The sequence below is a fragment of the Rhinoderma darwinii genome, chromosome 5 (genome assembly GCF_050947455.1).
Source record: "Rhinoderma darwinii isolate aRhiDar2 chromosome 5, aRhiDar2.hap1, whole genome shotgun sequence".
Taxonomy (NCBI): Eukaryota; Metazoa; Chordata; class Amphibia; order Anura; family Rhinodermatidae; genus Rhinoderma; species Rhinoderma darwinii.
In genome coordinates, this window is record NC_134691.1 from 130,063,561 (window position 1) to 130,084,755 (window position 21,195).

Below are 21,195 nucleotides of genomic sequence, written 5' to 3' on the forward strand. Positions count from 1 at the left end.
TACATCGGGGTGTGTTTACTACTTTTACTAGCTGGGCGTTCTGACGAGAAGTATCATCCACTTCTCTTCAGAACGCCCAGCTTCTGGCAGTGACAGACACACAGCGTGTTCTCCAGAGATCACGCTGTGACGTCACTTCCCCAGGTCCTGCATCGTGTCAGACGAGCCGGCACCAGAGGCTACAGATGATTCTGCAGCAGCATCGGCGTTTGCAGGTAAATCTATGTAGCTACTTACCTGCAAACGCTGATGCTGCTGCAGAATCAACTGTAGCCTCTGGTGCCGATGTGGCCGACACGATGCAGGACCTGTGAGTGACGTCACAGATCTGCACTGCCAGAAGGTGGGTGTTTTGAAGTGGATGATACTTCTCATCAGAACGCCCAGCTAGTAAAAGAAGTAAACACGCCCCGATGTACGCACATAATACACGCCCAGTTGGACTTTTACTTTTCAACACGCCCAGTTGTACTTTTGCAAGCTTCATTTGCATAAATACAAAAATGGCCATAACTTGGCCAAAAATGCTCGTTTTTTAAAAATAAAAACGTTACTGTAATCTACATTGCAGCGCCTATCTGCTGCAATAGCAGATAGGGGTTGCAAAATCTTTAAAGAGGCTCTGTCACCAGATTATAAGTGCCCTATCTCCTACATAATCTGATTGGCGCTGTAATGTATTTAACAGTGGATTTTATTTGGAAAAACGATAATTTTTTACCAAGTTATAAACAATTTTAGATTTATGCTAATTCGTTTCTTGATAGACAACTGGGCGTGTTTTTACTTTTTACCAACTGGGCGTTGTAAAGAGGAGTGTATGACGCTGACCAATCACTGTCATACACTTCTCATTGTTCTAGCCCAACTTATTTCTCTGCACAATCACGCTGTAACAATGGGCTGGAACAATGAGAAGTGTATGACGCCGATTGGTCACTGATGGTCAGCGTCATACACTTCTCTTCACAACACCCAGTTGGTATAAAGTAAAGACATGCCCAGTTGTCTATTAAGAAACTAATTCGCATAAATCTAAAAATGATAGTTTTTCAAAATAAAAACCACTGTTATCTACATTCCAGCGCCGATCAGATTATGTAGGAGATAGGGCACTTATAATCTGGTGACAGAACCTCTTTAAAGAGGCTCTGTCACCACAATATAAGTGCCCTATCTCATACATAAGGAGATGGGCGCTATAATGTAGGTGACAGTAATGCTTTTTATTTTAAAAACATTATCTATTTTCACCACTTAATTAGCGATTTTAGATTTATGCTAATGTATGTCTTAATGCCCAAGTGTGCTTGCTTTTACTTCAGACCAAGTGGGCGATGTACAGAGGAGTATATGACGCTGACCAATCAGCGTCATGCACTCCTCTCCAGTCATTTAGGCAGCGCATAGGGATCCTTTTAGATTGCTATGTGCTGTCTTATACTAACACATTAATAATACTGAAGTGTTTAGACAGTGAATAGACATTCCACGGGATGTCTATTCACAATCCCTGCACTTCGTTAATGTGTCTATGGTAGTTACAGCAGAGCACAGCGTAATCTCGCGAGATTACGCTGTAGATGACAGGTTACAACCAGATTACACTGTGATCTGCTGTAACTACCATAGTTACATAGTGCCGTCCGTGTTTCACGCATCAAATACATAGAAAATGCAGAAAAATTTGTTGCGATTTTTTTGTCCGGAATTCTTTGCGGCACACAGGGCGGATACGCTGCGTGTTTTTAGTCGGTCGCGGGGGGAAAAAAAGCGGCATCTGTCCTGCCCCTGAGTTTTGAGGCAGATTTTTTTCTGCCTGCAAAATACTCTGTGTGAACTAGGGCTAACTCTGACAGGCATAATACATGAAGGTAACCAAAGGATTGCATGTTCAAAGCTCAAAAGGACCAAAAAAATTTGTTTAAAAAAGAAAAAAAGTTAAAAGGGTTTTCCCATGAGATATGTCAAATGTCACATAGATGCGGGTCACACGTGGCCCCCTAAACCCGGTTCTAGCTTTGTCTGATCTCGCTGACTCCCGGCCACTTCCTGGTTATATGGTTGGGAGTTATGAAAACAGCAGAGCTCGCAGAGCTACACGGTTTCCGTAACTCCAATAGTAGTAATAACATACAGTTCTATGCAACTCACGACCATATAATATTTTCATGGTCTGAATTCACCTCATTCAGCCGAAATACAGAGCAGCTGAATGGGGCTTAGGGGGCCCCGTTCTGGAGATGGGTGTGGGTCCCAGAGGTGGGACCCGCATCCAACATTTATGACATATCTTGTGGATATTCAGAAAAAGCGTGGTGAACAGCAGCACACGTCTCCCAAGTTTCAATCAATAAGTTCTTTTATTGGTCAAACATCCAGTAAAAATGGCAACGTTTCGACCCGTGACAAGTGGAGGGTCTTTCTCAAGGCTTGAGAAAGACCATCCACTTGTCACGGGTCGAAACGTTGCCATTTTTACTGGATGTTTAACCAATAAAAGAACTTATTGATTGAAACTTGGGAGACGTGTGCTGCTGTTCACCACGCTTTTTCTGAAGATTACGTCAGACTGGGTTTGTCTGATTTTACAGCGTGACACCGCTCATGATAACGGGATTTGTGCAGCTTCAAATATTGTATTTTTTGGATATCTTGTGGATATGTCATAAATGTCTCTCATGGGAAAACCCCTTTAAAGAGCAGTTCACCACAAAAAAAAACACAATTGATATCACCACAACCGTAACGACCTGTCCTATAAAATTACATTATTTTTTATCCAACAAGGTGGAAAGCTTTAGAAAAAAGAAACAAGGCCAAAATTTAAGCTTTTCGTTGAAGGGATTGTCCACCTTCTGACAACTGATGACCTATCCATCGGATAGGTCATCAGTATATCATCGGTGCGGGTCAGACACCTGGACCCCGCACCGATAAGCCGCTCCGTCACTGGATGTTATGGCACATAATGCTATGTACGGAGCTTGAAGAAGTTGGCTTCGTACATAGCATAGCGGTCATGCTGCAGAACTGCAGGTCCGCTCCTATTCACTTAAATAGGAGCAGAGCTGCAGTACTGCAGCTCGGCCGCTATTCCGTGGCCGGTGCGAACTGCTTAAGGCACGTACATCCTGTGCAACCAGGGGGCACCAGACCAGATAATCTGTGCGGGGCCCGGGTGTTGGACCCCCATAGATCATGTACTGATGACCTTTCCCGGTGGATAGGTCATCAGTAGGTAGAAAACCCCTTTAACCTTCCCCCACTACAAAATTAAATGAAAGTTAATCAATAGTGTTATGTACCCCAATGAGGTTCCAATGTAAGTTATAGCTTGTCCTGCAAAATAAACAAGCCCCCATAAATCTTAGTCGACGTAGAAATAAAGTTATGCCTCATGGAATGCAATGAGACAAAAACGAAATTTCCTCAAACTGTTGTTCAAAAGATGTAAAACACACAAAAAAAAAAAAAGCAATATAAATTTGGTATTGAGCCGCCAAATAAAGTTAACATGTCATTTAGGCCCTATTCACACGGACCTGTCCGTATTGCGCGCGCAAAAACCAATGAGAAGTGTATGATGCCAATTGGTCAGCGTCATACACTCCTCTGTACAACGTCCTCTTGGTCAAAAGTAAAAACACGCCCAGTTGGTCATTAAGAAACTCATTAGCATAAATCTAAAATTGCTCATAACTTGCTCAAAAATGATCGTTTTTCTAAATAAAAACCACTGTTATCTACATTACAGCACCGATCGATGTAGGAGATAGGACACTTATAATCTGGTGACAGAATCTCTAACAGAAAACCAGCTATTCGCAGCATAAATTGACAAGCTGCAGATTTAAAAAAAAGCGCACCGCAGGTAAATTTCTGAACGCTTTTTTTAAAATCTCATCCACTTTGCTGCGGACTCCATTGCGGAAATTCTGCAGTATTTACGCTACCTGTGAACCTGGCCTAAAAGATACAATCAGCCGACAAGTTAGTATTCTCATGTTCGTCAGCTGAGCGCTACCATCTTAACACCCTCCAATGATTAAGAACGAACGCTCGTTCACCCCAATAATTGGCCCATGTAAAACGTCCAAAAAGGACGGGTGTCGCGAAAAAAATTTTTTTATATCAATTTGCTTTTAGTGTTTTATTAAAATACATTTTTTTGATTTGTGTGTTTGTGTTTTACTTTTTTTTTTTTCTAACTTTTTCTTCACTATGGGGGCTGCCATTTTTTTTTCATTTCTGTATGTGTCGATTAACGACACATACAGAGATGGAATACGGCACATGCATCCCCATAGAGAATGCGAACGGGAGCCGTTTCATTCACTATGGTGTACGCCGTCTGTGTGGGAACGGCGCATGCGCAGCTCCCACACAGTCCAAATGGAAGGTCTTCGGCCGAGCGACATCCGGCGCCATTTTCTTGTGGACCGGAAGCCGCGGCCGGACAGTAAGAGACTACTTCCGGTCGCGGCTTCCGGACATGTGTTCAGAAGCGAGCGGTGGGAGCAGACGGACCGGAGGGAGCGGCGGCAGCGGCAGGAGCAAGTAAGTTATTTCTGTGTATGTACGTGTTTTAGTGTGTGATTACCACTGTATGTAAGTCTACTACACTGTGTATTCGCTCAAAAAATGGCGGCAAACAGTGTAGGAAGTTTGAACATGCAATCCCCTCCTTTCTCCTGGCACTAGCCAGGATAAAGGAGGGGGGATTGTTTGAGGCCGCTAGAGCGAGTGTGTCTTCTCAAATTTTGCAGCATAAAGCAATGTGGTTGCTTTACCACATGCCAATGCTGCAATTTTGGGAATTGCTCCCTCTAGTGACCAGCACAGGGAAATGTTATATAAGTTAGAATCTAATTTATAATATTTCCTGACCTGTTGAAAAAATTAAAAAAATTAGAACAATGTCGAATCATGTATTTACTAACGGTTTAACTAAAAAAAAAAAAAAAAAAATAAAAAAATACTAGCGACACATTCCCTTTAAAATATCACTTTTATAATCTGCTGGATAAATGCACTGCTCTTGCAGAGTTGTCAGCTTGTGTCGTCCATCAGCAGGGCTTTTGTTAAATTAGGGCACTGAGAAACACCTCTTTGTTACAAGGCCCTACTTTATTTACTCTGCTCTTGTAACCCTACAGCAGTATATCTGACACTTGCTTACACGGATTTTCTGAGCTGCAGCAATACTACATATATTATCATTGTATAAACACAGCTAAAAGGCTCCAGCTGGACACTAGGATAAGCAATAGCATATAATGTAATCAACTAATGGGCACATTTACCATTTCAGAATAGGCACTGTAAAAATACTGGTACTCCGGGGGTGGGTGGGGGGACCCTCAAGCTTTTCTTTCTTTACTTTTGTTATTAACGTTTGTTGAACAGGTGTTCTTTTAACAAGTAAAATAACCTTCAAGTTAAAAAAAAAAAAAATATATATATATTATATATATATATACACACACACACACTTTTTGAAGCTGTTGAAAATAGGAGAATGCCTAAGAAGAGTTGAAAAATGGTAGTTACGGAAACAGCCAGAGTTCGTGTAATTTATATTTTGAAAAAAAACAATGATCCAAAACATGGGTGTTTCATTGTTTAATCAAATGCAAAACAAACCTAAGGAAACCTGACGAGATTTCCTTACATAAAAGTGGTCACATCTAAAATTGTTAAAAACACTCTGCTGTAACTGTTGCTGTGACTTTAATTCCAGGAATGCTGAAGTAACTGATAGCAGGAAATGCAATAATTGTTGTAGGCATAGGCCTATATTCAAGGACAAAAGGGTAACTAAAACAGCAGCAGGAAAACGGCTAAATTATCTCCAATGCATTGAGCTTCTAATGTCACTTGGAAGCCAAACCCACAACTAAAAAAAAAAGGTAAAATCAGGAGCATTAAATAACATTGGCCTAGTTCAGGAAATCAAAAGATCTAGACGTACAATGTGGGCCTGATGCATAGGACAAATGTTGCATGTATACGAAGTAGAAAAATAGCTCACTGCCACCAACCTCCTAAAACATACAGGATATAGAAGTCTATTCATTTAACCCCTTAAGGACGCAGCCTTGTTTTGGCCTTAAAGAGGCTCTGTCACCAGATTTTGCAACCCCTATCTGCTAGTGCAGCAGATAGGCGCTGCAATGTAGATTACAGTAACGTTGTTATTTTTAAAAAACGAGCATTTTTGGCCAAGTTATGACCATTTTTGTAGTTATGCAAATGAGGCTTGCAAAAATCCAAGTGGGTGTGTTTAAAAGTAAAAGTCCAACTGGGCATGTATTATGTGCGTACATCGGGGCGTTTTTAATACTTTTACTAGCTGGGCGCTCTGAAGAGAAGTAACATCCTCTTCTCTTCAGAACGCCCAGCTTCTGACAGTGCAGATCTGTGACGTCACTCACAGGTCCTGCATCGTGACGGCCACATCGGCACCAGAGGCTACAGTTGATTCTGCAGCAGCATCAGCGTTTGCAGGTAAGTCGATCTTGATGTCAATGGGAGGTCAGAGGCGTAAACGCCGAAGATAGGGCATGTCCCTTCTCTTTCCCGCTCGTGGGAAAAAAACGCCTCTGCCTCCCATTGAAATCAATGGGAGGGATTTTCGGACGTTTTTTGGTGCGGTTTCCGCATCACAAAACTCTGTGTGAACTCCCCCTTAAAGTATACCATCCTGTTTTTTCTCAGAGGATCAGTTGTTGCTTGGCTTTAAATGAAATTGTGACAAAAGTAAAGAGGTAGCCTGAAAATGCATGTGAATACAGGAAAATACGGTATAGCCCACATCTGCTTCAAAATAATTCATTTGTGGAATGTCAACTCTTCCACAAAAAGCCTGAGAATAAAGGAGGGATTGCAAGCTTACAAGCATGTGCACAGTAGAAGGATATCTACAAACAGTTGAGGCAACTATCAACTTATAGTTTTACCATCACCCAACCACATAAAAGGTGGTTGTTGTTTTTTTATGGGTGTAGCTACTGTAGGATCACTATCTATTCACTCACTTAGAACAAAAAATTATTTACCTTACCTACCTCCTTTACCATTCAATATCTGAAAAGTAGGGTCCCCTTTTCTGGCTCATCAGCAACTTCTTATTACACAGGGCTGCTAAGTAAATATTACTATTACTACTACTACAGTAAAATTAAATGTAACATCAATAAGTTACCAAATATTCTGGATAGTGACAGAAAAGTTAATAGATCCTCAGATGTGTTGTAAAACTTGTCAGAGCTGCTTCAGGTAAAAAACAATGACCTTTCATGAGAGTTCAATCAGTATTGTGTCAGATCGGTGATCATCAGTTTTTTTATGTCCGTGAATAAAAACAGACTGCTTTTGTTTTCAGCATCTCCTAGCAAGCCACCAGTGAAAAACAGACTGCACCCTGATAGTCAGTGTGCAGTCTGATTTTTTTTCACTGACCCATTGACTTGAATGGGCAAGACAAACGCTAGAATCGGACCAAAACTAGTAGATGCTGCGATTTTCTCTGCACATACATGCAGAAAATTGGGCATGTGAATGAGTCCATTGACTTTAATGGGTCAGTGTTCAGTCCATGTACTGTAAGTTATACACCAGGACAGCATCCAGACATTAAAAAAACGCTCGTCTGAATATTCCTTTAGATTGGAAACATAGCAATATTCATAAAGCTGCATGTTATGTAGAGGATCTCTTGAAAAAAAATCGCAAGGAAAGACATTGACAAACTACAAGCACTGTTTAAAGTCTGCCAATAATCTTGGGAGAATCCAAATGAACATGTGGTGCTGGAGGCAATGCTTGGACTACAGTCATATACCTGATAAAAGCACAGTAACAAGTGAAGAGTGTTGGTTAAAGATTCTTTGAGTTAGGGCCTGTTCACATCACCGTTCGCTTTTCCGTCGGGTGAACCCCGCAACGGAAAGTGAAAGTGAAACCACAGCTTCTGTTTCAGTCACCATTGATATCAATGGTGACGGAAACATCGCTAATGGTTTCCGTTCGTCACCATTCCGTCAGGTTTCTGGTTTTCCGACGGAATCAATAGCGCATTCGACTCCGGTATTAATTCCGTCGGAAAACCGGAAGCCTGCCGGAATGGTGACGAAAGGAAACAATTAGCAATGTTTCCGTCACCACTGATATCAATGGTGACTGAAACGGAGGCTGTGGTTTCACTTTCACTTTCCGTTGCGGGGTTCACCCGACTGAAACCTCCGACAGAACCCCGGAACGGAAAGCGAACGGTGATGTGAACAGGCCCTTAGGCTCCTTTCACACTACCATTAAGTTCCGTTTAGCTCTCTTCCATCAGAGGAAGAGATGAATGAGAGTCTAAATGGAAACCATAGCTTCAGTTACAATTACCATGGATTTAAATGGTAATTCTTTTGTGTCAGATGCTTTCCGTTTTGTTTTTTCACGGACGCAAAAGTGCTGTAAACTGCACTATTGCTTCGGTCAAAAAACGGAAACCTAGCAAACGGAGGCAAACGTAAAGCAGCTAAAACAAAATGATTTCAATGGTAATTCTAACGGAAGCTATGGTTTCCATTTGGACTCTCGTGCATCCCTTTTTCTGACGGAAGAGAGCTAAATTGAGCTTAACGGTAGTGTGAACCTAGCCTAAACTCACATAAATATTGAAAAATAGCGACAAGGGTTCGGTTCTTCGATTTTGTTATAAACATAGTCAGTATTGCATTATTTTTGCAATGTGTTTCCTTTATGTAATGTTGGTAATAGAACATAATCAAGACTGCATTGCAATCAACATTGCAGTCGTTTCCAGATGATAAAATGCACTCATTATTTTGAGATAAGATGTGAACACTTGAAGAGGCTCTGTCACCACATTATAAGTGCCCTGTCTCCTACATAGTCTGATCTGTGCTATAATGTAGATAACAGTGGTTTTTATTTGGAAAAACGATAATTTTTGAGCAAGTTATGAACAATTATAGATTTATGCTAATTAGTTTCTTAATCGACAACTGGACATTTTTACCAAGTGGGCGTTGTAAAGAGAAGTGTATGACGCTGACCAATCAGCGTCATGCACTCCTCTCCATTCATGTCCATTTGTACTCAGCACAGCGTGATCTCGCGAGATCATGCTGTGTTGTCACATACACTCACATTAACTTTACTGAAGTGTCTTGAGAGTGAATAAACATTGCCTCCAGCCAGGATGCAATGTCTATTCACACTCCCGACACCTCAGTAAAGTTTGTGTGGGACATAACTACAGCACAGCTTGATCTCACGAGATCACGCTGTGAATGACAGCACGCTGTGCGAGTAAGTCCCACAAAAACTTTACCGAAGTGTCGAGAGTGTGAATAGACATCGCGACCTGGCTGGAGGTAATGTCTATTCACTCTCAAGACACTTCAGTAAAGTTAATGTGGGTGTATGTGACAGTACAGCGTGATCTCGTGAGATCACGCTGTGTGGAGTACAAATGGACATGAATGGAGAGAAGTGTATGATGCTGATTGGTCAGCGTCTCACACTTCTCTTTACAACACCCACTTGTCTATTAAGAAACTAATTAGAATAAATCTAAAATTGCTCATAACTTGCTCAAAACTGATAGTTTCTCAAAATAAAAACCACGGTTATCTACATTACAGTGCGGATCAGATTATGTAGAAGATAGGGCACTTATGTGGGGACAGAGCCCCTTTAATTCTAAAAATATGTTAATTCTCTGATCCTTATGTTGTAAACACTAAATAATCTTTGATAAAAACTCGTGTAAGTAAAAGATTGAAAAATAGCTTGGGTTACGGGCAAAGTTTAAGTTTGGTCTGTAGGTGGAATTTTTCAATGACAGGACAACATAAGACAATCATTTGCTGTAATATTTATCAGTGTTGATATTCAGGTCTTACGTCATTTGCTGCCTGAGCATTAAACCAAAAGATGGGTAGTGGCAAGGATGTATACATGTACATTTTAACTAAATATTAAAGGGAGTCCCTGTCCGTAGAGTTTAGGAGAGGGTAGGGGTTGGAGCGCTAGATGCTAGACTATTCTTGGCTCGGCAGGCATGGCAGAATAAAACTTATTTGTTTCACTAATGCAAGCAGTAACAGCAGGAATACAGGTATGTACCTAATCCGTTACCTGATATCTACCTAGCAGCATCAGCAGTTTGGTAGCGTAAAATCTACTGACAGACTCCCTTCAAGGTTCTAACAATGACAGCCTAGAGTTTTACATTCAACATGTTACAATTTCAAAACATTCTATGCACTGAAGGAGGCACAGGTTATAGCATTGAAAACTGCATAGAAAAACGCATCAAATCGTTGGAAAAACACATGCGGTTTTCAGATGCATTTTCATTTTTATTTTTTAATTCTAACCACACCTCAACCGCGACGTTTGAATACACCCAGAGTATCCTCAAGTTAAAATGGCTTTGTAAAGTGCATGTAGTGCAGCAAAACCCAAAATGGAAATATATATACAGCAAGGCAAATGTAATCTCGTTTCAAATGACAGGTTACATCGTAATCTCGCGAGATTACGTTTGCCTTGCTGTAAATCTCACAGAAACGCTACAGAAGTGTCAGGATTGTGAATAGACATCACGTCCTAGCTGGAGGTAATGTATATTCACTGTCAGGACACTGCAGTAACGTTACTGTGTGTTTATGTGGCTGCACATAGTGATGTAATAAGAACGCTATCTGCTGTGTAAATGAATGGAGAGAAGTGTATGACGCTGGTTGGTAAAACACACCCAGTTGTCCATTAAGAAACTCATTAGCATAAAGCTAATATAGGTCATAACTCTGTCAAAAATGATAGTTTATTTTTATTTATTTTTTTAACCCCTTAGTGACCACTAATACGCCTTTTTACGTGATTCACTAATGGGCTTTAGGCTAGACTGACGCCTTTTCACGTCAGCCTAGTCTAAGTCCTGCACGGGTCTCCCGTGCAGGCAGGAGCCGGGGCTCTGCTGTCTGATGACAGCTGAGCTCCTGCTCCAACGCCCGCGATCGAAGTTTACTTCGATCGCGGCCGTTTAACCCGTTAAATGCCGCCGTCAATAGCGACCGCGGCATTTAACTTTGTTTACAGAGGGAGTGCGCTCCCTCTGTCACCCAATGCAATCGCGGGTCTCCGATGGGGTGTCATGGCAGCCGGGGGACTGATAAAAGCCCCCAGGTCTGCCCTGGACATATGCCTGTTAGGACGCGCCGGAGGCACGTCCTAACAGATTGCCTGTCAGATTTACACTGACAGGCAATAATGCTCTGGTATACGAAGTATACCAGAGCATTATAGCAGCGATCGGAACATCGCACAGTAAAGTCCCCTAGTGGGACTAATAAAATAAGTCATCAAAGTGAAATAAAGATTATTAATAAAAAGTACAGTAAAAAAAAAAAAAAAAAAAACATTTTTTTCCATAAAAAGTGGTTTTATTTAGTAAAAGTGTAAAAAAAAAAAAAAAGTACACATATGTGGTATCGCCGCGACCGTAATGACTCCATTAATAAAGTTAATATGTAATTTAAACCGCAAAGCGAACACCGTAAAAAAAAACGCAAAAAACTATGGCGAAATTGCAATTTTTTTCCATTGCCCCCCAAAAGAGTCATAATAAAAATCAATAAGTCCCATGTACCCCAAAACAGTACCATTCAAAATTACGTCTTGTCCCGCAGAAAACAAGCCCAAAAAATCACTACATTGATGGAAAAATAAAAAAATTACGGCTCTTGGAAAGCGACGATGCAAAAACAAATAATTTTAGTTCAAAAGTGTTTTTATTGTGCAAAAGTCGTAAAACATAAAAAAACCTACACATATGTGGTATCGCCGTAATCGTACCGACCCATAGAATAAAGGTAACATGTTATTTACGTCGCATAGTGAACGGCGTCAATTTAAAAAACGCATAGAACAATGGCAGAATTTCAGGTTTTTTTTATAATCCCCCCCAAAAAGGTTAATAAAAGTTAATATAAAAATTATATGTACCCAAAAATGGTGCCATTAAAAAGCACAACTAATCCCGCAAAAAACAAGTCCTCATACAGCTATGTAGACGAAAAAATAAAAACGTTATAGCTCTTTGAATGCGACTATAGAAAAACGAATAAAATAGCTTGGTCATTAAGGCCTAAAATGGGCTGGTCACTAAGGGGTTAAAAACCACTGCTGTAATCTGCATTACAGCGCCGATCACATCATGTACAAGATAGGGCACTTATAATGTGGCGACAGAGCCTCTTTAATAAAAAATTAAAAAAAAGCAAGCACACACCTCTTAATAAACTTGTTGCATCTTTGGCTGTCCATGCGCAACTGAATAAAATTAACGCCGGTCAGGAGCTGGCGAAGATTTAAGCTATAATTTACGACGGATTCCCGCTAAAATTATAGTAAATGAGTCAGGCCATGGGTGGCCACGCCCCTTTCGCTATGCTCTACAGACTTTGGAACATGGCTAGATCGAGGGAAACGGCCCAAAAAAAATTTGAAAAATCTTAACTTTTGCAACATTTCCATGCCAGAATACTGGCGTAGAAATGTGGTTACATTCCTTAGTCCATAGTCCCCCCCCCCCCCCCCCCATAGTCTTTTAAGACGCAGCTGTTAATATTTAGACATCTGAAAAATATAACTTACCAGCAAGACAGCACAATCACTGTCCCATTCTCATTATAATAAAATGGTAAACCCTAATAAATTATTTTAAAGGCTCAGCCACATCGATGATGGCTTTACATTTACCAGATGGACAGATCAGGTCTCAATTGCAAAACAATCAGTTCCGAGGATAATTTAGCCACTGTGATAGGCTATTCTTGTAGACCTGCGCTTCAGCCATGAGATCAAGTGACCAGCTCACATGCAATGTGATTAGTCAGCAATCGCATGTTATTCGGTTCTTTAATGTTAATTTATTCTGACGTTCCACTCGCATAATCAAATATTGTTTTCGACTTTGTTAAAACAATGATCTTGTGCCTGCAAAAAGCCACTATGATATTTAGGATTAAAAGATCACATGAAGTAGAGAGGACTTGCTCACAAACTAATAGATCAAAGGGTATGGTTATGCTATAAAGTTAAATAAAAATGCACAAAAACGGTCATCAATATGTGGATATGATAGACTGTATAGCCATTAGTATTATCCCACCAATACATTTGTCCACTTTTTCTATTTATATTTCCATAACAGCGTCGCTTGTAGAACTTGTGGCCAGGCAATGCAAACTTCACACACACACAGTTTCTTTGTGCAATGAAAAATAAAAACTTTGGTCACATCGCATTACATTTTCCCAATGACAACATTGTACACTTTCATGGAGAGTTTATTAATGCTCACATGAACAGTCTCATCCCACAAAAGACGACATCCACACCTGGAGCACAGGGATGACTGGGATAACACAACAATATGGCTAGGTTACACATTAAAGTCACCATGCCAAACACAGCTGACACTTTCTACTTACAGCTCCAATGTAATAGAACTAGCAGAAAAAACAACCCCTAATTAGGCACTGAGGCAGGATATAGCGCTCGCCAGCTGCAGAGGTACAAGTTTAGGAGTCTATCAATGTCGGATGTTACTAGTCCAAAACTTTTCATAGAACAGTAAATGGATCCTGAAAGGTAGCGCTATGTCCCTACATATCCTTTATTTAGTCTCACACATAGTACAGTGAATGCAAAAAACACTGCTTCACCTGAAGATCGGTGACTCCATGGGCTCTTGGTGTTCAACGGCTAACATACTTTTGCTACCTACAATTTAAAAATAAGAGATAGACACACACACAAAATACATACAACTGTGATTTCTGTACACAGTTGTTTCTAGCAATGATATGCCAAAATATATCGTTTTAGAACCTATGGTCTGCAGAATTTATTGTGGTATTAGTGCATATTTATAAATTCAGTCTAAAAATGGAACTTAAAATCGTGTCATATACATTTGTACAGCCATGTTCAGACACATGCACCTATATATAGGACGTGCAGTGAGTTTCACGCAACAGACACTCGCTGCGTGAAAACTCACCAATGTCTGAATAGCCCAATTGAAATGAATGGGTCCGTGTGCGGCGAGTTATTTACACGGACGAGGAACGGTACACGCTCGTCTGAATGAGCCCTAAAGCCAAGAGATGCCATAAGGCCAAACTACACTAATATCACATTAGAACTAGGTTCATTGATCTTTGGCCAGTAGCAGAATGCACGGTCAATCCTGACCAAGCACTACAAGCATGTGCCATATCAAAAGCATTGGTTTAGGAGTAAATTTAGGATCATAAAGCTTTTAACATAAACATCCGTTTATTGTTTTTTTTACAAGAAAATACAAAAGTAAATGTGAGAACATATCCCAATCCAAGAGAGAAAAATCTGAGATGACATATCTGCATTGTCAGACAAACATAATGAGAGTCCCAGTCTCCCACTTACATGCAGACATACTTTTATTTAAAGATAAATTGACATGGGAGATAAGAAGACTGGACAAATCCCAGGAGCCAAGTAGCCATTGCTACTGCCAACTAATATGGCTTGGATTTATATGAAAGTTCCAGTGCCAGGCCACTAGAATGTAAAACGTTTCTTCAGTGGTCTAAGTGGCCATATTTTGCCCCCCAGGAGAGATTCCTGGTAGCCCCTCAGAGGTGGTGTTGTTATAATGGCTCCAGCCCATAATGCTATTTAAACAATCTGAGCTTTCAAAGTAAAATGAGCAAACTCACCAGATTACTCAATTTGCACTTTCCTGCCAAAACGTGACAGGCTCGCAGTTAAATTACACCCAAAGCAGCACCTGTGGAACTTCAAACAAACAGACGGACTGTGGCTGCAGCGTGTGAACGTCCTGCTATTGTTTCTGCTCCATTCCAGAAAATGGCAATTGTGCTATATACAAACACACAAGAGCTCTGCTGAGAACAAGGCTATTGCACGGTGGGGCTCAGACATTCGTTTTTACAAGACTGAGAAATCCCTTCTCCTGCCAGCAGCATCACTTATTAATAACTATATTGCAGCCTTTAAATTAACCTCTAATTCCCCAAGTCATTCCTGGAATAGTATACACTATTGGAAGCTGCACTGCTTGGAAAAAGAATGAAAGGAAAGATCTTGCTGCGGACATGTAAATCTAGGGCTAGAATATACATACTTTGGGCGGCTGGCTTCAGATAATTGGCATTCTTGGTAATAAAAGGTCGTCTTGCAACAAAAGGAACATTAAGTCATGACGTACAATGATCTGCCCCCTTCTGAACAGTTGGAGATGTAGCCTTGATGGAGAACATCTCACCCTGTAACAAGTGATTTTACAAAAGGTCGCCCTGACCCAAGAGTCTCAGGACACTCCAGACAGTAACATTCAGCAACTTCTAATTACACGAGCGTGACAGGCAGACGAAGTTACGTGAATAGAAAGTGTTTAGTAAATATCAGCCCCAGCAATCAGTAAATATTAGCCCTAGCAATCGGCTAGTAAGTGGCCACTAAATAGAGCAGAGCCTGTACTAGGACACCTCACAGGGGAGCACATGATTAGTTCTCATAACCCCACATCATTCAAGATGGCCATTGCCTGTACCCTTGGGAGGCTAAAGATATCTCCTTGAATTGCCGATCTGCACCACTAATGACACCACAGGTGCTCCTGAAGATCCCTCACTCACATCATACTCACAAGACAAGAAGTGACACTACAGAATACACAAGCCTGGCACCGGGTCAGAGCAGTGTCATGGACTTCATAGACACAGATCATCAGAGGTTGCTCACAACTTCCTGAGCAGTAGATCATGGTGTGATGAGTGTCACCGCATATTAATGTAAAGGTAGAGCTGAAGCCATGCATTATTCATGAGGCCGGTGCCTCAGCATTCCTCACATCAAGGTGGAGGAATGATCAAGTTGCAGCATTAAGGTGCACCAGCCTGTGGACAATGGGGGGCTGTGTGAGGAAAGTTAGCACGAATGCCAGTAAAGCCCCCCTTCCTCTTTGTTGTTTAAAGTTACATTGTGTCCGCGTCCTGGCACTTGGGGGCTTTCACTAGTCCCCTGCACTTGGCCAGGCTGTTCCTCCCCTCCCTTCTCGGGAAGACAATACATTGTAGTGCCCCCTCCTGAGAGCCACTCCAGCACAGCTCAATGGCTGCCACGCCTTACACTGCACCCTGTGCACCACAACAAACTTACTCCTACTCATTTACCTTGCGAATCACTGCAATTCCACAGCCAATGCTGCTCCAATATCCTATTTATAGAGAGCACAATAACTCCAGCTCTGTCATCTGTCACTGCTCCAAAATCCAGCTCCACTTGGTGGAAAAATGAAAAGAAGAAAAAATAATAATGGAAAGTTCTTAGTGTAAAATGTGGCGTCTCCAGGGCCTGCGGGCAGCGGTCCACACGGAGCAGATGACCCCTGGAGTACGGGGCTTTGTTGGGGGCTATAAGTTGGGCTTTGCCTGTTTGCTAAGCTTCTCTCTCACTCCCAGTACACAGTGTGACGTGATAACTAGAGGGAGGAGCCGCTTCATGACCGACGCCCAGCCATGCCGAAGCTCCTCCCCCGGACATTGCACGGCAACAGCTCCCAGGCCAGGTACAGGAGGGAATAATGAGCGCACAGCCATTATAATAATGATAATGAGAGCGCTCACTAGCAGCTTGTGTGCAATAATACCAGTGTACACGACAGCGCTCAACTTTACCGCTCTGTAACAATTCTGAGGTAAATCTGCTGCAGTCTTACAGGTCACCTCAAAAAGAAAAAAAAAAAAAAAGTGAAACAGTTGCTGATAGCAACCAATCATCTCGCGTCTTACAGTTTATAACCGGCACTAGAAAAATGACAGTTGAAATCTTATTGGTCCGCATGAGTTTCTATGTGTATCGCTATTATACAGCTGTGTAGGGGGGGACGGGACTTCAGACAAGTCCAGTGATGGGAGGAGCGGCCACATATTGCTGCTGGCTTGTCTCTTCACTTCACAGCACAATAAGCCTCTCATGCAGGGACAGGCCATTAGGGGGAGGTACAGATAATCCTCACACAAGAAACAAGTAGTTGTGCCTTTTGTTAATTGGTAATTTAATAGAGGCCAAGATGGGACATTTCATATTACCAGGGCACTAGTATGTGACTGCATACTCCTGACATAATGACCCTGTAATTCACAGGAGCGGCTGTGTCTGGCGCAGGAGTGTATAGCTGCCCCCCACCTTCCATTAGGCACAGGAGCAGAAGAGTCTCCACATTAGCCGCCGTACACTTGTGGAACATCCTGGGGGTTTAAGCTGCTTTCATGAAAGGCAAACAATTTCTAAAGGATTGTATATTTTTGCGGGTAAAGTTGGGTGGGGGATTAGCGGGGCATATAACGTGCTATGGGCTCCTGACAGACATTCCTTCACTCAATGTGCCTTTTGTGCTTGGCAGAAATGGTCATTATTCATGGCATTCAGGGATCTGAGCTGGCGAGCTGCACTTTTCATTCTTTCGTACGGCACAACTTACTTTTTCTATTAGACACTGTTAACACTTCTAATTGTTTTATGATTCATTTCCACATCTGCTGCGCGGTTTAGGATTTTGTTATGGCTGCATGGAGCCGCACTGGCTTCTGCTATATACACCATGGGGGTACAGCTGGCCATACACCATACAATGTGCCCCAATAGGACGGGCGTTCTTCGATTTTTTGCACCCACCAGAAACGGGTATACACAAATATATTTCCCAAACTACAAACGACTGTATTTCAATATAAAAAATATTACATTGCAGTCAGTTACTAATAATGAAGTAAAATGTGTTCTGAATGAGAAGAGCGGGTTTCCCTCAGTTGAAACCGATTATTTTAGTAAATTTAGATAGTAGTAAAACTTTTTCGAGTCAAAAAAAAAAAAGGACTATTGACCTCCCGCGTAGGCGTCAGCAGGCCCGCCGCAGTGATGTGTCAACCATATTTACCTCACTATAAGGGGCCGCGACTGTCCGACCTGACCGTGTGACAGGTTGTCCCTATGGATGACAAATCATCACACACATGTAACTAGAGATGTGGCGAGGGAACCGTGAAAATTCTTACAGGTAAATATGTAGAAAATTTTATTATGTTAGTATTTTAGGGAGAAGTAAATAAAACGCCTTCTTAAGGCTGAATTCACATGCGGCAGATTTGTTGCAAAGATTTCTATGACTGAAAATCCATTCATTGGAATTGGGTTATTTGGTGAAAAGCACATGGATTTCTGCAACCCTTAGGGTATGTTCACACGTCTTAACAAATTATGTCTGAAATTACGGAGCTGTTTTCAGGCGAAAACAGCTCCTGAATTTCAGAAGTTTTGACAAGTGCCGTCCATTACGGACGTACAGTAATTGGAGCTGTTTTTCTATGGAGTCAATGAAAAACGGCTCCAATTACGTCCCAAGGAGTGACATGCACTTCTTTGAGGCGGCCGTCTTTTGACGCACCGTCTTTTGACAGCGGCGCGTAAAAAAAAGCCCGTCTGCACAGAACACCATAAGACCCATTGAATTCAATGGGCAGATGTTTGCCGACGGTTTTGAGCCGTTTTTTCGGTTGTAATTCCAGGCGAACAATGCCTGAATTACATCCGTAAATAGGGCGTGTGAACATACCCTTATTAAGATGAATTGGACAGTCGCAGAAATTTCTGCAACAAAAATGCTGCGTGTGAATTCAGTTCAAACGCTGTTTTCAGGCGTATTTCGGGGCGTAAACCCCCCAAAACATGCCTGAAAAAACGGTAGCTAAACGCCTACAAACATCTGCCCATTGAATTCAATAAGAAAAACTGCGTTTCGTTCGGACAGGGAGTCTTTACGCTGCCATTTTAAAAAAACAGCGCCTAATAAAAGCCCCCCATAAAAGGAGCATGTCACTTCCTGAGCCGTTTTTGGAGATGTATTTCATTGTACAAAATGGAAAAACAGCTCCAAAAAAAAGTCTAGAAAAACGCCTCAAAAAGCGTTTTCAGCTTCAAAAACGGCTGGAAATCAGGCGGTTTTCTCTAAAAACAGCTCAGCAATTTTCAGCTGTTTTTGACTCCGCATGTGAACAAACCCCTAGGCAGGAATCACACATGCTGTTTATGTGGCAAGTTTTTCAGGCTTTTTGGTCCATTTAAGTCACTTTTTTTCAAATCCTAGTATGCTCTATTTTTGGGGGCATTTTCCCATAACCTTCTGTATAGGACTCGAAAAGCAGCAATAAAAAATGTATTCCAAATATAATGAATAGAAATAAACACAACCAAAAACGCTTGTAAAAAAAAAAAAAAAATGCAGTGAAAATGGTTCAAATTCATGGCATTTTTTAACCGCAGGAAAAAAAAAGCGTGCGTATGCTAAGGAGGCCTAACATGTCTGGCCCCTTCATGAAGTCTTTTGGCTCTCTGCCAATTGGCACATGCTTTAAAATGTCTCACAATGTGGCACAGAAGTCACTTACACCAGCTGTTTCCAGTCACTACACTGCTGTGTACCGGCACAAACGTTACCAAATGGGATAGTTTCATGAGCAGGGCGCACTGATCAAAATATACAGGCGTCCCAAATGGCCGCCACCTTTTGGAGACTATAATCCAGGCTACTGAACTAGGTACTTATTGGCACTATTCGCTGCCATATATCTCTCAATAACAACAGAAAGTGTTGGAAAACGTAATAAATTTGTCACACTTGTAGCTACTAACACTCAAACAGTTGGAGGGGTCTTTATTGAAACACAATAAACCGCCAAAAACGTATTACTACATTCTTAAATACCTCAAACTTCTATTGTGAAACTAGTTTCTGCCCCATTTTTAAAGCTTACATATTGACCTTTCCTACCAACCACACTTTTTATACCTAAATAGAATTTGTAGAAGACATGGAGTAGATGTTGCCTTGAGGGACTCGGTGAGAAGAACCCCCGTTCCTTCATACAATACCTCAGGGGGCACCATCACCAGTATACCAGTGCCCACACATAGGAGGCGTCGTCACCTGTGTGCCACTGCACCACACAGATTATCTCCATAATTCGCTTAATACGAGTGTCACAGCAATCTGCCTGCCCTTACCTGTGTGACAATGGCTCTGACGTGTTCATGGAAAACTGGGTCTCTATATGGGAATGATCCATCTCGATCATTCACATACAGGTAGCCCCTCCTCCTCCTCCTCCCTATGTACTTTGCATATGCCGGGGACTATGGAACGAGGGTGACAGGATAAGCTATGTACAAGTAAATACAGATGAGCCATTGCCGGGGAGGTGTGGAGGATGGGAGGCGGCAGCAGCTCCCCGCTCTGACACTATGGAGTAACAATAAGCCCCCGGAGGGGGGTAAAGGCCACGGATTGGTGTGCTACCTTGTCCCTCTTCTCTTAGGGAGGGGATAGGCAAATCACCGCTGTTTGCAGTTTTCCTTCTACAAGTCATGTCTTCCACAGAAATATTCATCTGACCTGCCATACTTGTCCATTCCCGCCCATCAGCAGCCACCTAACTACTATACACAACATAATCACATCTTCTGTATATCCTTTTGTTTCTACACTGCGAGCAGGAAATAGTGAACTGCAGCATTGAGAAGTGGGGGATGGGACAGGGAAGGGAGTTGTGTGCCTCTGCCCAAAAAGAGACTTTGACCTTATATTGATCTATAAAGATGTCGGAATTTTAGAAAAAAAAATTTAAATTACAGTGCACGTCATCAATCCACAAGTAATGGGCAAGTCTCCTATACGTTAATGGCATTTCATTATTTAATCATGCGCCAGCAATCGTGTTTCCTTAAGAAAGGACTGACCTATTTTTGGCTGGAGATAAACGATCATGTTAACAGATGTTAATCTTGTAATCTGGTTTTCCTGTAAGCACTTCACATACCCGCTTTTCAGACATTTCTATATAGATTATACATATTCTGTCTATCTAGACGTCAAGTCATTCGCGTAGTCACTCCGATCTGGTGAATTCATTATTTTGATCACCATCTTCATTTGTTCTGGCAGAACTCCCACTGGCGTTTATTTGCAATACAAATGCCACAGGTTTCCATAATATTGTAAATTAAATAAATAAATATTTAGCATTGCTCCTCCCATAT

General features: G+C 41.6%; 1 protein-coding gene across 9 annotated transcripts in view; it reads right to left on the bottom strand.

Annotated features, from left to right (window-relative positions):
- Window positions 1-21,195, bottom strand: part of ZNF516 (zinc finger protein 516) — a 147,631-nt gene that overhangs the window by 125,408 nt on the left and 1,028 nt on the right. For 6 of the 9 annotated variants that reach the window (XM_075826503.1, XM_075826505.1, XM_075826506.1 and 3 more), the window contains exon 1: window positions 16,275-16,658. The exons of 1 other annotated variant lie outside the window; for it this stretch is intronic. The gene's annotated coding sequence lies outside the window, so the exon portion shown is untranslated. Of the gene's footprint in view, window positions 1-13,757; window positions 13,816-16,274; window positions 16,659-20,163; window positions 20,335-21,195 lie in introns of those variants that run through there. 2 more of the 9 variants (XM_075826510.1, XM_075826508.1) reach the window with 2 other exon arrangements.